The 14,659-nt window shown below is 31.6% G+C and overlaps 1 long non-coding RNA gene across 2 annotated transcripts; it reads right to left on the bottom strand.

Moving 5' to 3' along the window:
* Positions 1-2,071: 2,071 nt before the first annotated feature.
* LOC143222838 (uncharacterized) lies at positions 2,072-14,413 on the bottom strand. 2 transcript variants are annotated; one of them, XR_013012529.1, is made up of 4 exons: positions 14,372-14,409; positions 12,572-12,645; positions 8,463-8,560; positions 2,072-4,210 (listed from the first exon to the last, which is right to left on the bottom strand). It is a non-coding gene; the product is annotated as an uncharacterized LOC143222838 (long non-coding RNA). The 2 variants fall into 2 exon arrangements; XR_013012528.1 differs by lacking the exon at positions 12,572-12,645 and having other exon boundaries at positions 14,372-14,413.
* Positions 14,414-14,659: the final 246 nt, after the last annotated feature.

Here is a 14,659-nt window from a genome sequence, read left to right as displayed (position 1 = left end):
GAATTTCAATTCTAATAGTGATTTACTACTACCGTTATCTTGGATATATTATATTTACAAAAAAATAAAATGCTATGATAAGAATCTCAGGCGAATTACAGTGATACTGGGAGTAAAAAAAAAACGCTCATTTCCCTAACACGTGGTATAGTGAGATGTGAAACCAATGTTATGACATTAGATTATAAAGTACATGATACAAATATATTGAATAGAAAAAATATAACTAAAATCATAATTGGATATTTCAAACACATTTTTTTAAAGATACGTAATGAAATGTCAATATTTGTAAAAGAATAGAAGGGTCATTCTTAAAACATGTGATTGTACACATTCGCCTTGGCATGATCAGACTAATCATTTTCATAAGTTAATCGTTGACACTTCAAACTTTGAATACAGTGTAGCTCCTTCTATCAAAATTAATAAGGTAAATTAATATAAGACTGTGTAGCTTGAAATGAACGCTAACCAATGCTCATCTAGAGTATTTGGTAATTCTCAGAATAAGGGTAAATTATAAGTGAAAAATATCGAATATTTGTTATCTACAATAACTTGGTCCTTATGGGTCAGTCTACGTATGGGTTATTGATTTATCAACCACGTTCTAAACGTATGATTAGAAGGAAAGATCAGCACCTCGAACCATTGATCTTATATCTGAAACGAAGTTCGATCATGTGGAGAACTTCGTGCTTACTATGTATTCCTTATATCTATTCTGCCCAATTTCTATGCTGCTTAGCGGGAGTAGTTATTCAGTGTAGCAATGGATTAGGATGCAAACGTATTCACACAATGTTTTCGTTTAATTAGTGATGTAATATTCAACTAAAAGTAAACTTTAAATCTAAATTTTGAATAGCGAGGTTTTATTAGAAGAAAGTAGTTTTAACTAGAGTGGTGTTTATTGGCTTAGCTTCTTAATGAAAATTATCTTAAAATATTTGTACCTCATTTTCCTATTCGTTGGCAGTTAGCCCATTTGAATTTTAAATTTCTGGAGAAGTTTAATGCTTTGATATCATTGGTACAAGCTTTTCATCCTAAATGTTTTTAAAATTACAAAACTTTAAAGAAATATTCGTAGCTTTCTTTCTTTTCCTAACAACCTTTAATACTTTTGTTTTTGTTATACACGTACAAATACCTCTTGACATGAATATAATTTTAAGTAATTCTTTTTTAACTCATATAGGCTCAGCATGGCCAAGTGGTTAAGGCACTCGATTCGTAATCCAAGAGTTAGGAGTTCGAATCCCCGTCACACCAAACATGCTCCCCCTTTCAGCCGTGGGGGCGTTATAATTTAACGGTCAATCCTACTATTTGTTGGTAAAAGAGTAGCCCAAGAGTTGGCGGCGGGTGATGATGACTAGTTGCCTTCCCTCTAGTCTTACACTGCTAAGTTAGAGACGGCTAGCACAGGTAGCCCTCGAGTAGCTTTGCACGAAATTCAAAACAAACTAAACCAAACCGATCTTGATTAATATTCCAACGCTAAATCGGTGGTTTGATTCCCTTCGGATGACGTGGAATGTCTTTGCTGTAAGAAAAACACACACTTAGCTCATATGATATGCACATATTTTATGATTCTTGCCCACTCAGAAGCTATTTAAAATTGTTCAAAATTTTATTCATATCGAGTATTTAATCTTAATACAGAAGGTGAGCCGAGGAAGCCGCCAAGTTTTACACGGGAAAAATTGCTGTAACGTTGAATAAACTATACAGATATCAACAGTGATCTTTCCTACTGGCAAGATGGATGATGTTACATGAATATATCATATCTTATTTGATACAGAAAGTGACATCTTGAGAAAAATGGAATTGTTGTTTTTATTACATAATGTCATGTTTTGTCAGTATGGAACAATATAATTCAGCTTAACCTTACCTTTTGACTTTCGTTTTAACTTTAATTTGAGCTTGTGAGAGACAAATATAACATAAAACTTTAGAACTTACTTAAAATTTGAGAGTAGCTCGTTAACACCTTTCTGAAGGGTCGATGGATTACATGGACTTTGTGATCACGAAGTAATTATGAGAGTACTTATCCAATAACGTATATTGTAAGTGTACTTTTACAAAAAAAATCACAAGTTTTCTGTAAACATTACAAGTCGTTTGTAGAAAAAAAAATCATATTTTAAAGGTAAATATATTTACTATAGCTCTGTCATGAATATATTTATTCAGAGTGTTGACAAGTCTAAATGCAAATAATTTTTGATGTGAAGATTAAAAACACTTTTCTTCATCTAAAATGAAAATTATCCTGTTTCATTTGTGTAAATACTAAATTCTCTTAAATAAATATAAATCTTTTATCAAGTTAAGTTCTATATTTTATACGTTATTTTCTTTACCCTAACTCTGTCTATACATTAGTTACTGCAGATGTAATAGAAAACTACAATTGTTTACCATAAATAACTTAAGACCTATAAGAGCCCACATCTGTTTGTACTTAATTTGTATTGTTTTATTACCCTTTGAACTATATCTAATTAATAATCCAGCCACACAAGTTGTAAATGTTTGGTGAACGCTTAGCTCAAGTTACCATGTTGAAAAACGTAATACATAAACAATTTTTTTCATGTTAACTACTTTTATAGCAATAAATAACAATGTAAAGTAAAATTAGACATATAGCTCTTATGTTCAACGTCTCTTTTTACAATATCGTTTGCCAATGAAAGTTAAGTCTATTCTTTGAAGTGATGGTACTAGAATATTAATTATTTTTATTTATTTTAATAATGCACATTAGAACAATGAATAATAACACGGACAAGGTAAACAATTTTTATGACTATTATAATTTCATTGAGATATAACATTAAATAATCCTCTTAGTTTCTTGATCTGAACACTACGAGAGAAACTTTCAAATGAAAATGAATTAGCTAAAACACTGTAGTGATAACAACGTAGCATTTCATATCATTTTATAGGTTGAAACTTTACCTTTCCATTAATTATAAATGATGTAATAGAAAATAAAATAAAAAATTTGTGAAAGAGATAATGTAACAGGTAGGTATGATTTTCTAGCTTATGTCTTATAAGAAGATTGGGGCGTGTGTGCTTTTCTCATAACAAAGTCACATCGGGCTTTTTCCTTTCTCCACCAAGGGAGATTAAACCTTTAATTTTAGCGTTGTAAATTTGTAGACTTACTGCTGTCCCGGTGTGAAACGAAGAAGATTGAGTGCTATATAATTATATTTTTTCTTCCTAATATCAATACTGTAATGACTAACTTACCTTAAACTCTGTAGGCTAGAAAAAAGTGGTAAATAAATTAGAAAGTGAGCAAAACCTAGAAGACAATATCATGGTTCTCATACAAGGGAAAATTGAGAATTTATTGTAATATTTCCTTTTAAATGTTAAAAAATTAAAACTTACACAATAATAACATTTGATTTATTAACTACTTTTGACGACAAGTTTATTTTGATTGATTGATAATAAAGTAGACTACGTTTTGAAAGTAATTCTGGAAAAGATCGTGATACAAACACGTTAATTTACCTATACAAAGAGGGTTAACATAATAATACATATCTTTCGAGTAAAGAAACCATCGCTTACAGCTGCTGTTAAAACTGATTGCTGATTAATTGAAATAAAGATTATTTTACAGGTGTTCGATTTGTATCCAGCCTCTTTATGTGTGTCAAACTCACTTAAAGTCAGGATTCTACTCTGCAATACCTTTACATACAAGCCTCCAGTTACTTTACAGTTTCTACCCAATTACTCGATGGAAACATAGTGAAAGTAAAAATAGCACAAAGTAAGTTGCAAAGGAACAGTTTGTTACCATGTTCACAGCATTTGGTTTTGTGATGTGTCTGATTTTTTCTAAATGGATAAATTGGCCAAAGCTCTTCTAAACTTTTGTAATGTTACCAAAGAGATTTTCTTCTTGAAGATTAAGTTCTATACACAGGAGATATGGATGACTCAGGATCACCATGATAATGTATATTTTGGCGATATAAGATGAGAATGGATTGTCTCTTCAGTGTCAGTGTAAGTGATGGATAGAAGGTGTTGTTGATAGACCCCATTCACAAACAGATGATACAATAAGTACAGATTGGCGAAGATTGTGACCTGTGAGGAAGTGATAAAGCTCTCTGAAAAGAGGGATACACAGTCACGGCTGAATAATAGGTAGCTGGAAAAGAGAAAAGGCAGATCAGTTAAATTTGTTTAAGGGGTGGTAAAAGAGGGCTTAGACACTTTATAGAGGAATTTTATTTTGGACTGGTAGTAATCAGGAACAGGTGATACAGTGCTTCACCCTAAGTTTGAATGGTATAGATCTTGATCATATTAAGTATTTGAACAGGGCATAGCTAAGGGACTGAAATTCATTTTTGTCCACATTTTCCAGACATTTGACATGGTGGAAAACCGACTGCCCTATTAAATTAAATTCATGGCACGACATTTAGAGCCTTGCATGAGTTTGAGGAAGAGATCCCACACACAATGGTTTCATCTGGTGAAAATAGGCGTTCTAAATAAGTTCATTGAAATACATTCTAATAAAATAAGAAGACACTATTTAGGTATTAAGAAATATTTTAATGCTAACAAAAGTAGATTTTGTGGCAATGATGATTCAAGTTATGATTTAAAATAGCTCATAAGAAAAAAAAAAAAAACACAGTTATTGTGGCAGTGGTTGTGCCTGGAAAAGACTTTATCTAATTTAAGTGAGTACCTCACATTAAGGTTTTGTTTTGCTAAAGGCAATTCAACAGCATTACGCAACCATACTAATACCTAGAAAATAGATAGGGCATTACTTGTCCTCTATTCAGCCAATTCAAATGAAGGCTGCTCAAAAATATTACATCAAAAACAGAAACAAAGCATTTCTCTATGGATGTATTTATGGGCACTAGAGTTATTTCAAAGTAAACTACCCATATTTTGACATACAGATATAGAAAAATAATGGAGACAAGGTTAGATATTACCACTAAAACAGGTACATACAGCAAGCAGCTTGTGTCAAAAGGTATAGTGGTCAGTTAATCTCTCTCAGAGCAGTGTAGCATTTGGTACTTGCTCTTAAAATACAGTAGTGTGCAAACGTATTAAAACAAGGGAATATTTTTTCGTTTTCTTTCCATTTTATGGGGCAAATTCTTCCACGCAATTACAGAATGTAAATTTCAACATTACAGTAATGCTTCACTTATCTCTGTTGAGGATAATTATCTTTTTTTAGAATTCCCATATACTTGTACCAAGAGAATGTCATAAGGGTTCTGCTTGAATGAACACACTAATCACAATTAGGGTCTGAAATAACTGTCGTGGTACACCACGCAGTGTCTTAACTGTATAAAAAAAGAAGCTAGCATATATTATCGGTGTATTCTTACAGAAATCAGTTTAATAGTACTCCACAAATAAATTTTGATTAAAACATGTTTAACCATTTATAGTATTTTGTCTCAAGAAGCGTACAAAATTTTTAATTCGTATAAAAACTTTACTTGACACTGTTTGGACACTACCACAAATTGCTGCAAACTTTATATGCTCCCCAAACACTCTCGAAAGGCAGAGAGAGGTAAGTTTGAAAATGGGAAAAAGATATATAACAGCAAAGTTTAACGATAGCGATGTTAAGTATCTTCGTTTATGTAGTCTTCAGGACAGAAGAGAGACAGCTACTGATCTCAAGCATGGAATAAACGACCGTGTACCAAACAACACAAAAGTGTTCAGATCTGCAATATGAAGAGAATTCTACAAGAATGGAATATGTGGTCGTGTAACAGTTAGAAAAAAGTTACTTCGATCTCCAAATATTGACAAGAAATATAAATTTGCTAAACAGTACAAAAACTGAAGTGTTGTTGATTGAAAAAGAGTATTATAGATGGATAAGTCCAAGTTTGCAATATTTAATTCAAAGTCAAGAAGGGAACAAAAGCTCGTAATTTGTTGGATAAGTATGAATATGTTTTTACTGGGCCAAATGACTAACTGTAACAGATAAAATTTACTAGTCATCAAATACATAAGCGATGCAAGTCTGATTAAATAGCTGTCATATAAGCTTCCATGGATCATTAGGGATTTACCAGCTCTAAAACTGGCACATATATTTTTTAGGAAGCATGTGATCATTCCCAAAAGAGGTTATAATAAAGAATAAGGATTTACCAATACTATACCCTACTGTTCTCTTATAAATAAACAAATGTGTGGATACTTTGGAAGATACTCAAAGATTCAACACTTTAGACCTGACACTAGCAAGTCGAACTGAATGGCGAGAGCAAACTCAAAATTACTTTCAGCTCTCAAGATTCTTTGTAAGCGTTTCCTATCATCCAACTTTCCAATGATCCCACCATTTTAGAGTGGTTAAATGAGCTCACACTGAGGGGGTATACGACGGGAGAGATTCCTGTTCTATATAGATGATGTTTTTCCACTTGCTCACATAATTAAGTTCGCTGCTGAAAATATATTGACAGCGCTGCAGTTAATAAGAAGAGTAGGTTAAAATTGAAATAAGGATATTGTAAATTTATGTGTAAACAAGTAGACGTTCTTAGATATGTTTTGTATAAAATTGAGCAACAACATTTCAAAGATCACATTATTTTGAGATGATGGTATTTTCAGAGCCTGTGAATAAGCATTCCGGTTCTTAAAATATGCTTTAATAAGCATTCTTGAGTTGGTATGTCCATGACAGTATACCAATGTCAAAGATACTAGGTTTAAAGCTCTGTTGTCACCTAATGTACAACAGCATACATGAATCACACGCTCATGGCTCTTGAATATTAATTGTGAATGAATACGAAACGAACTGTTTACAGTAGTAGTCATTTTTAAACAATTTTAACACTACCTGTATTGCAGAATGTTTAAACTATGGGCGGGTCATGTATTGCTGAAGTGTCTTAAAAACTTTAAAATTCTAGAAAGGTTATAACACAAATAATCACAACGTTGCAGGAATATGGTTCAGCAAACGATATTAATTCAGATGTACAATATAGAAAAGCCAAAGTACAGTGTGACTGAAAGGTGATGCTATATCTCTTTATTGATTCTTATTATTATTTATGAGATTATTTATGTCGTGTTTGCGAAACGAAGTGGTGTGTTTAATGGTTCATATATGGCCATATGTTATAACACTGTATCTATCAAGATGCATCTGGTAGAGGTTACAATGGTAATGACATGGGAGCCAGAGGCAATATGTCTACAGCTACTAACGTATATGATGATATGTAATGTTGATGAGATATACGTATATAGCAATATATTATGTATAGATTAATATGTATGTATGTGGTGTCACACATGGGTATGGAACTTATAACAAAGAGTCATCAGTATGAAATACAGAAATACAACTACAAAGTAACATTTGAAAAATAAAGGATTTATTCTAGATGCTAACAATATGAGATATGATTCGAACTGCGGTTACTGATCTGTAAAGCATTAAAGTAATCTTAAACTTTAATTTAAATTCACAAAATTTGACAGTATTTCAGTTAATAATATAAGTTTTTCATACAAAATAGTAATGTTTTAGTAAAGTATTTTAACAAATTAAAATAAAGATTTGTCCATGAATATATTAAGTATTTGTTGTGAATTATCCGTGTGCAAAATAATTTTCATGTTAAAATTAAAAATACTTTTCCTCATCTCAAAAATCTCAAATTTCTTTTGTGTGATCCATGAAATGTCGTAAATGCATTTCAATTTCTTTCAATAAAATTTTATAGTTTGTCTGTTATTTTATCTATTCTCTCTCAAAACGGAATCGGTCAATCTCACCACCCTCGTACCTAACAACTAAAATTGAAATAAGTATAAATTATATTTTTCTTTCTAGAATGACTTCAAATTGTAACATTAAACTAAATTTGTTTATCCTAAGTAGCTCTAAGTTCGTAACAGTATACACTATTTATAATTAAATTTTACTGTTTAATTTCTCTTTTCACTGTGTCTAACTACGAAGCATCAAAAGTTGTAAATCACTCGTAGCACGTGCAGTTCACGTTAAGCCAACGAATTATGATACATTACACATGATCTACTGAGAGCTGCTCGTGTGTGTGCCTTGAGAAACATTTTTTATAATATTATTATTATTTATTTTACCGAGTTTAATCTTGACTAACTCAAAAGGGTCCATATTTTTACATTTTAGCTACTTTTATAGTTATACCTAAAGAATAAACATGAATAACAAGAAATAAAATACATAATCGAACTTCTTTTGTTTTACTCTTGATTGTTGAAGAGAGTTAACCCTAATATTTTTATACTACTGATATTAATACACTAAATAATTTCTACCTAATTAAATAATTCACAAAACAAAAAAGATTAATAACATGCAAAGATTAGGCAAATTCCCTTACCTCTCAAAAATGTTATGGATTTCTAGCTATGGGGCAAGCTTCGTTATAAATTCTTCAAAGCCAGTCGTTAACTTTCTCACAGGAACGATGTTAGTATACTGAGTGAAATTGACATTTGATAATGAAAACTTTGACTTTCTATTGGTTATAAGGATCGTGTAATTAAATATAAGAGAAAAAATTCAAAGAAGTACGAAATAGATGATATGAGAAGTAAGTGTGATACGTGGAGTTTGATTTTCTATTCTATAGCTTTGTAACCAAACAAAATTGAACACTACCACAAGTATGGTTTTTCTAAGCTAAGACAATTTAACACAGAGTAAATTACGTATAATTTCATACTTTCTCGAGCTATGGTGGATGCAATAGACAAGATAACATGCTAAGAAAAAATGTGTTGTATGTGTCACACTGAGGAAATTCAAAATTTTTGAAATATCCTTTTGTATAATTATGAACATAAAACTTATATACTATTAAAATATAGATTACTAGCTAAGATTTTTATGATACTTTATTTGGTATAACATAAATAAAAAGTAGTTGAAATAAAGTTTGAATGTAATGCACTAAAACCTTGTGTCATGCACAGTGAATACTACCTGTGGCGATAGGATGAGCTACTGTTTGAAATTTCACTTTCTACAGATAATTTCACCTATTGTAGTTCGATGACATCGCTACCTGCTGCTGCTGACAAAACAAACGTAACTCTACGTCCCATTACTCATATTTCTTTTATGAACATTTGCTGCTTGTCGAATATTTACTTGTTAAATAAAAAGCAGTATTAGTGTGTGTTTTCTTATAGCAAAGCCACAAAGGGCTATCTGCTCAGCCCACCGAGGGGAATCGAACCCCTGATTTTAGCGTTGTAAATCCGAAGACATACCGCTGTACTGGCGGGGAGCAGCAGTATTAGTAAAAAAATATTAAGTATACTACCTCTTCAAATAATACTCTAATGAATGCAAACTTAGACTGCCCAAACTTTGATTTTGTTATGATTTAAGAGTTTTAATATTGTTACACTACAAAATACAATTAAAATGCATGAAGTTGCCAACTGTGTGTAACCAGTGGTAATAAAAAAACTAAACTGAGAATAAATTAAACAGGGGCAGTGGAAACTGACATATACATCAGTGTACAGGTAAGATACAGAGTTACAAACATATAACAATAAGTTTGTGTTTTCTTAGTTTGTTTCTCTCTGCTTGGGTAAGGAGAAGACTTCCCAAATATATCTGCAAAGGACGAAAACAGAAATGGTTTATATTATATTATGCTTTCAAAGTTGACAAAAGAGTCCAAGTGCAGTATCGCAAAATTCTTGTTACCTACATCATAAACATTGTTAATTGCATACTCGAGGTATGAATGTTCAGCTTATTAAAAGTTGTATAGGTATCTGTGTCACTCTTTGAGATTAGTTTGTATTGCACCAGGGTGTAGACACAGAAAGACCAAATTGACATAATTTTCACTTGATCAAAGAGATTAGTACATGTTTATGACCTTTTGACATCTAGCTTACAACGATATAATAACTACATTCAATCCAAAAGAAAAATTGCTTGAGTCTGCTGACTGCAGATATATATTGTAAACTAATAATGGAAGAGTAAAATTATCAAATGTTTCCACCTAGACACACGATTAAAAATTATAAAGCAAAACCATTTTATAATAGAAAAAAAACAACAACTTTTTACAGGACTATCGTCAGTCCTGCTTTCTTATCTTTGATTATCTTCGTCCTTAATTCTTCTGTATAGTTATCATCAGTAACTACTTGTTCTCTATGTTTACTGTGTCTTAGATAGGAAGTAAAATTATCTTAAGATCTGTTTAAAAAAAGAAAAACAGAGCAAGCATTATATGTATTCAACTTGTGTTCAGTATTTTTTCATCTTTCATTATTATTTGTTTGTTGGATTTTTGCGTGATGTTTGTATAATAATTCACCAGCTCGAAATGCTTTTCGTTTACCATAAAAACTATCATTATTAACAGTAATTTTAAAAGTGGGAGTTGTTCTGAAACCTTGTCAAACATTATTTAAACATGGCGTTTCAATGTAAAACTAGTATCTACTGATGTGTTAATTCCGTTAGTTTTATGGTTCTACAGATGTCTTAGTTCCGTTAGTTTTATGGTTGTATGCACATTTTATAATAGTTTATTTTTGGAATTTCGCATAAAACTACTCGGTCGAGGGCTGAATGCGCTAATAGTCTCTATTTAGCAGTGATATAATTAAAGAGAAGATAGCTAGACAACAACACCCACCGCCAACTTTCGATCCAATCTTTTGTTAACGAATAGTGGGATTAACCCTACTATATAACGCCCTTTCTGAAGGGGCGGAGCATCTTCAATGGCGAGATTCAAATTCCCGTATAATATTTTCAGCTTTCTTACCATCGGATTCAAGGCCCGGCATGGCCAGGTGTTCAAGGCACTAGACTCGTAATCCGAGGATCGCGGGTTCGAATGCCAGTCGCACTAAATAAGCTCACCCTATCAGCCGTGGGGGCATTATAATGTTTGCTCAATCTCACTATTCGTTGGTAAAAGAGTAGCCCAAGAGTTGGCGGTGGGTGTTGATGACTAGCTGCCTTCCCTCTGGTCTTACACTGCTAAACTAGAGATGGCTCGTGTAGTATTGCGCGAAATTAAACAAACAAACAAACAAACAAATAAAAGTGACGGATGCTGTGAATCATCATTGTATTTCAGGAAGACTATTTCATCTGAAGGCTAAAGAAAATAATATATACGAATATTTATATAACATGTACGTTTCTAGCTACATTAATGTTGGTCTGGAAATACCTTTCTAAATTTATGAAGTGCGATTTTATGAAATAAATATAACTGAATGTTACTAACGCTTCTTCATAATATTCAGATCCAAGACTTTTAAAATAATTTGAGTAATAACCTTATAAACTCCATCGTTAGACAACAAAAATCATATGGACTTCCTATCCGCAGGACGTTGTGTTGATTTAAATGTATAAGTTTAGGTTAAAGGGAAACTTTTTTTCTCTTTCTCTGTTAAACAACTATTCCTATAAATATAGATGTGTTGAATCGTATTATATAATTAAACTAAATGATTATTAGAAAGTTAATTCACTGAGATCCTGTCGCATATCCCTTTATAATCTTTATTTAAAACATTACATTGTAATTATACTTATTTCTTTCCTTTTTATTAGCAATATCTGTTTGTTTGTTTGTTTTATTGAATTTCGCGCAAAGTTACATGAGGGCTATCTGCGGTAGCCGTCCCTAATTTAGCAGTGTAAGACTAGAGGGAAGACAGCTAGTCATCACCACCCACCGCCAACTCTTGGGCTACTCTTTTACCAACGAATAGTGGGATTGACAATTCACAATATAACGCCCCCACGGCTGAAAGGGCGAGCATGTTTGGTGTGACGGAGATTCGAACCCGCGACCCTCAGATTACGAGTCGAGCGCTTTAACCCACCTGGCTATGCCAGGCCTAGCTATATCTTTCTGCGTCAGTAATACCTAGTACGAGGCGCACATATAACCGATTCGATTTTTTACTCATCAGAGTCTCTACCAACCCACGTAAAATTTAATTATATGCCTAAAATAGCTCATCGTCTATTTTATAGATATATAAACTAACATCTTGTCTGGTACAAGAAAGTTACTTACTTAATTTGAAGAAGATTCGTTGAAACAGTGAATTTTTTATTTGTTCCATGTACTTGTACACTGCGATTTTGGAGGCTTTACATCTCCAATTCGCTTTTATTTTGCTGAGCCAATACTTTGAAATAGTCATTATTAATATCCAAACACATTAAAGGTTGTTTCAAACGAACGATTTTTTGTGGCCTCCATTTTATTTAGTTACAATTTTACTATTAAGTAATACAGAGCTTAATGATTTACATATATATATATACATACATAAAACTACACAGTGGGAGATCTGTGCTCTATCCATCACAGATTATCTCAGTAATGTGCTATTAAGTTATTTACATGCAATGACAGTTTTAATGAGAGAACACATTTAATGCCACTAACAACAAAATGACTACATATTTAAAACTTACCCAATAAGTAACGCACATTCAGTAATTATCTTTTATTGCATTCTCTCTGTAACATAGTTCCGTAAGATTGTAATCTGAGAAACAACAAGATAAATATACTTATACTGTAATGTACCCTGAAAATCATCTATAGATAGATAGAGTCATCAACTCAATTAAATAGCGCAATTTCAAATACTCTCTTATTATATATTAATAACTAAAAGTGCAAGAAGAGTAACATCCTCGTGTGTTTGAAAAGTAGGAGGGTGCGAGACGGGTGAATAGGTTTTCCTATTAGATAGACACGGTTTTTAATTCAGTTGTTTAATGTTCCTCCTCGCCTTTGTCCAATTTTTGTTACAAAGTGTTTGCGTGTAGCATGGAGCACTATATTTGCATTATTACTTCTAGAGGTTTTTGTTCAGGTCATTGTTTTCAAGTACTGCCTTCTCTCTAAACTTATGAAGATAGCTATATATGATAATAAATGATATGAACCATGAGACACCATTAATCCATGACTCTCTTTCACAAAGTTAGTTGTTGTTAGAGTCTGGATAATGTTTTCTATACAAATGAAAACAAACAATTCCTGTACCGAATGGTACCATTGTTATTGTGGACGTGAAAGATCTCGTGCTGTGCTCAGTAAATTTAGGCTTCTTATTTCTTTTAGAATTGATATAGTATAAAACAGAAACAAATAACTACTTTTCATTAAACAAAGAGTTGCTTTAATAAGTTATTCATCTCCCATAACAATAAACATAGGCAAAATGATTTACTTAGGTACGTCAGAGATATTTACAAAAAGTTGTTATAGGAAACATTCAGATTTTATGACAGTACATTTAGAGCGAAATAATAAGCTTTATTAGACATGTTTATAATTAACTATATAAATAACGTATCCAAAATACCAGTAATTATGCATGTTATTCAAACTTCAAGCAATTGTTGTTTTACTTACACAATAAATCTCTAAATAATTATATTCGAATTATATTTTTATCTCATATATTTAGTATATTGACTTGGATTCTGTAATAACAATAGTTTGTAAAATTACAATAAAGGTATCACCTATGTGTATTGATTATATTGTACACATTTTTAGTATAAATTACATTACAGTTTTGTCGTTAGCTACATCACAGTAGTCTGTATCTATATAGCACTGTCATTCGTACACTGTCTTTTTACTAAGTTATTATCTTAAATTAATTAAAATTAGAAATAACTTGTCAAATGTGTTTTTAATTTATAGCTGCGGTAATATAATCAAATATTTAGAATAAACATATCATAAAATATGCATGAATTCAACTTAAACAAAAGCAAAAGTTAACATTCTTTTTTAAATTATTAAGCTTGTAGTATGATAAATTTATGAGGAGAAAATTTTTATCACAAATTCAAATAGCATGTACTGCAGTATACTCATTGAGTCGAATATATCAATACATATAATGCTAATCATACATTGAGTGCACTCTATCATGATGCACGGTATGTATTATTACTAGAAATATCAAATGTGTGGATTATAATTAATATATGAAATGGCTACAACATATCAGTTAAGCAGGTAATGTCATGAGACATAACTGTACAGACGACTTTCACTGACAGGATTATATCGTAATGCATAGCATGTGGTAGACATATCTATGAGTAAATTATCTCGTGATTTACAGCATTCAGCATAACTTATTCGTTATAAAAACCATTTGCTAAGTATATTATTAAATGGCTCATATAACAATATATATTATATTCTAAATATGTCCTATGAAATAATATTAATAAAAAACCTACAACCCAATCCTTCTTCTTCAGAGGCAAACTGCAAATAGTAATGTAGTCGAGTGAGTGATATATATATAAAGTTTAGTGACATCATGAGGGTTATCCGGTTTTCCAGGAAATGTCTATTTTTCTATGTACTATTGCAAGCGTCTCATTATTTTCGATATAATATAGCCAATGGCGAGAGTGTATGTGAAAAGATTTTAGGGATATTTTAATTTAGAAGTAGCTAAACATATGTATATTATATTCAAAACTATGCTTAAGTATTTAAGTTTAATAAAAGTGACACCTGGA

The sequence above is a fragment of the Tachypleus tridentatus genome, chromosome 8 (genome assembly GCF_004210375.1).
Source record: "Tachypleus tridentatus isolate NWPU-2018 chromosome 8, ASM421037v1, whole genome shotgun sequence".
Lineage (NCBI taxonomy): Eukaryota > Metazoa > Arthropoda > Merostomata > Xiphosura > Limulidae > Tachypleus > Tachypleus tridentatus.
This window is presented reverse-complemented; position numbering and strand designations above follow the sequence as displayed.